Here is a 3,776-nt window from a genome sequence, read left to right on the forward strand (position 1 = left end):
AGAACGATCAAACTTGCTTCGAGAATGTTATATGTTAGCGCCGATATGGTTCTTAGATTCATTAGAGTACTCAAACCTTCTCACTCGGCAAATGCCTTCATTAGGGTGGAGATACCATCGCGAAGGAAAAATTTTTATTTTTATTTTCTTTTAATAAATAGATTTTACGAATTTGTCAAATAAAAAATATAATATATAAAAATTTATATAAGATACAATATATATAATATATAATTATAAAATATATGCTGTATATTACAAAAAACTTAAAAATATATTATACAAAGTATATTACAAGATGTATTATAGAAATTTTTAGATCAGATATAGCAAGGATTAATGCGATATTTATGATTATTGATGCAATTAGAAAGCTTATTAAGTTTTATATAAAAGCAAACAATTATGACCAAAAGAATAGTTAATAAAGTTATCGATCGTTTTTCAATTCTAGAAAAAAGTACTTAAACTACTGGCGTATTTTGCATAGATTTCCAAAGAAAATCTCCGAGAAAAGATAGACAAAGTTTCGATGTAAATCAACGATTAAATCACAAGATAAACCGCGATTTAAAATTTGCGAAAAGAACGCGACAAATAAATAAATCGACGATAGCCGTAATATTTGATTCCACCGTATGTGGCTTCCAGTTGGGCCAGTTGGACCTACCTTTCGTTGATCCTGACTATATTCATTCTGGCTACATCTAGTCAGAGATGTAGCTTCGACCTCTATCAGAGATCAATGAAGGAGAGAAATTCCTTCCGTTGCCGGCTAATTATTATCGTCGGTGCATGAGCGTAATTTTACGCTCGATTAGTTACGCTCGATTAATGTCGTAACGTAAGACATTACGAGCGTTTGTCATGCATCATTTTGATATAGCTTTACTTTAATTAATATAATGCCAAATTATCAATCAAAATTAATTGATTGAAATTCTTATAATAATATAATATTTTCTTAATAATAATATATAATTTAATAATATATAATTTATATTAAAATAAAATTAATAAAACATTTATATTTTATATAATTTAATAGATTAATAATTTGGCATTACATCAATTAAAGCAAAGTTTTAATTGATATAATAATATAGATGAATGGGCAATAAAAAATTAGAATAAAATTGGCGCAATATTAGAATAAGTTATTTCATATAATTAATAAATTTACTCTAGCGCCTTCTTCATATTTAAACAAGTTAAATATGATTTATCCATTAAAAAAATATTTTACATCTTTTTCAAATTTTTGCTTTAATTCACACTTTAATATGTTTTAATGCATATTTAAAAAATCTATTGAAAGTTATATAATTCAATCTATTCTAGCCCATCCATTTTGAAGCAACGGATTCATCTACAATCTACAATCTACAATCTGCATCTATAATCTCTACAAATCCGTTACTTTAAAATTAAATAAAAGTTTGTCACTCACCGGCACTGATGCGCAACAGCGGAGTTGTTGGCCTTGAGGCTGCGTTGTCTGTAACATACAAATATAAAATTCAAATTATAATAGCGCCCAAAATATAATCAATATTTCAAAAAAATTATTATTTACATGTCAACTTTTATATCCAATGCGTACGATAACAAACAGATACATAAATATGAAACAATATTATAAATTCTAAAAAAGACTGTTTTTTCTAATAATAAAAACATTTATGTAAAAGTCTTTCTTTTTAATTTTCTCTTGTTTAATTCATTAAAATAATGAGACCGAATTAATGCGCGTACGCGATTTTTATCAAATAGAATATAAATAATAAATACTCACCCTTAGGTTGCTCCGCCGGTGCAGGAAGCCTCTCCTAGGCCTCCTCCTCCTCCTCTCAGAATGTCAGGGTCACTACGTTGATCTGTAACATACAAATAGAAGATGCAAATTGTAGCAATACTCAAAATAATTAATATTTAAAAAAATTTATTATACACATTGAATTTTACATTCGATGGATATAATAATATGCAGATTAATAAAACAATTTTATAAATTTTGAAAAAAACACTACTACTAATAATTCCATATATAAGCTATATAATCTAAAAGTAAAAACTTTTATAAGATTATAGCTTTCATATAAAAATCTTTTTCTCTAATTCTCTCTTGTCTAAATCATATAAATAGAAAGCCAAATTACGCGATTAATTATTTAAATTAAATTGTACGTACGCAATTAATAAATAATTAATATACCAACAAATAACAAATTACTTACCACAGGGTTGTTCCATCGGTGCCCGATGCCTCTCCTAGGCCTCCTCCTCCTCTCAGGTTGATTGACATGCGCGATATTTTAAACGGCACTCCCGCACTTTGATTAAAAGATTACTTCCGCACTTATACGCGCGATACTTTGAACGACACCCCCGCACTTTCGAATTTCGGTACGATCGAATCCCGCTTCACGTGAGAATCATACTTCGAGTCGACAAGTCGGGAATTCACCGATTACTTCGAGCAAAGGTTAAGCGGAAGCGGAAGAAGACGAAATCGATCGATGGAATAATCGCGAATGGGGTTCGCTCGACTCTTGACCCGCGCCTGCTCCCATCGAGGGCCGACTAGAACATCGTTAGGAACGATTTCATACGAACCACCAAGTCTCTATCGTACAGACTGAGCCGGGTTTATCGTAAGGCTGATAGACGGGTCGAGAATGAAGATACCCACCTTCTACGTGCTAACAATCTAGCACTTCGAAAGCGGGAGATCAACTTCTCTAGCGAGCGAAAATCGAGCCTAATTAGAACAGCCGACTCCTCAGATGCCAAACATGTTAGTATTTCTACAATGTGCTGTTAGACGGTACAAGAGAAGGGACCCATTAACGACGATTCCAAAACAATCGACCGAACTCTAACCGATTCGGGCCGAACCGTTCGTCGGAGCAGAACGTGCCCTCAACAGCCGATTCTCGAACCGAAGTTCAAGATTAACCGCGCGAACATGCATCTATACTATGCACGAACATACGTTGCTACGCGGCCGGCATTCACCTCAGCCGCGATACTGAGGCGTTTTAACGTTGCCCCTACATTAATATATTAAATTTATTAATACATAAATATTTATATAATATATAATATTAATATAGTATTAATATTAACTGATATTAATATAAAATTAATTATATTAATAGGTATTAATATATTAAAGATTGCAACGCTGAGAGACATCCCATTTAGTCGGCAACGAAGTATGATCCTCGATAACAATCGTGAAAACGTGATAGAAGTTCAACGCGAAGACGCGACGACGCGAAAACGCGATATCGCGACAACGCGACGCATCGTTGCTCGTGCGGCACGATGACGGCAACGACGACGCACTAATGTGCGTTCAACGCACAAATGCGCGTGCCACATATGAGCCATTGTGCGACTCGTGGCAATGCTGTGTTGAACCGCGACGCGGAAGACGCGAAAGCCGTCCGCGGTACGATGACGGCACCGACGACGCACCGCTACTTTATTGTTCGAGTATCGCCGCGCGAATGATAACACGTAAGAAAGGAATTTGAGCGTCTCGCCCCACTACAGTTCTATTCAAGTGTCTTATAAATGATAACAAAGCCGTGATACATAAACAATGTTTACGCGCGTCAATGTTTACGCCGCCAAGGCCAAATACCATGTCAGGTATTATCCTAATTCGATGCCGAAATATTTTATGTACTATAAAATATATATTTATATAAATATATATTTTTAATTAATTTTAAATATTGTAAAGATAAATTTTTCACAATTCTGAC

General features: G+C 33.7%; 1 long non-coding RNA gene across 1 annotated transcript; it reads right to left on the reverse strand.

The window, feature by feature from the left end:
- Positions 1–1,404: 1,404 nt before the first annotated feature.
- On the reverse strand, positions 1,405–3,044 carry LOC138938430 (uncharacterized). The gene is made up of 3 exons (XR_011447698.1): positions 2,238–3,044; positions 1,796–1,877; positions 1,405–1,498 (listed from the first exon to the last, which is right to left on the reverse strand). It is a non-coding gene; the product is annotated as an uncharacterized lncRNA (long non-coding RNA).
- Positions 3,045–3,776: the final 732 nt, after the last annotated feature.

This window comes from Polyergus mexicanus, unplaced genomic scaffold (genome assembly GCF_030449975.1).
Source record: "Polyergus mexicanus isolate NDT 795.1 unplaced genomic scaffold, iyPolMexi1.0 SCAF_1, whole genome shotgun sequence".
Taxonomy (NCBI): Eukaryota; Metazoa; Arthropoda; class Insecta; order Hymenoptera; family Formicidae; genus Polyergus; species Polyergus mexicanus.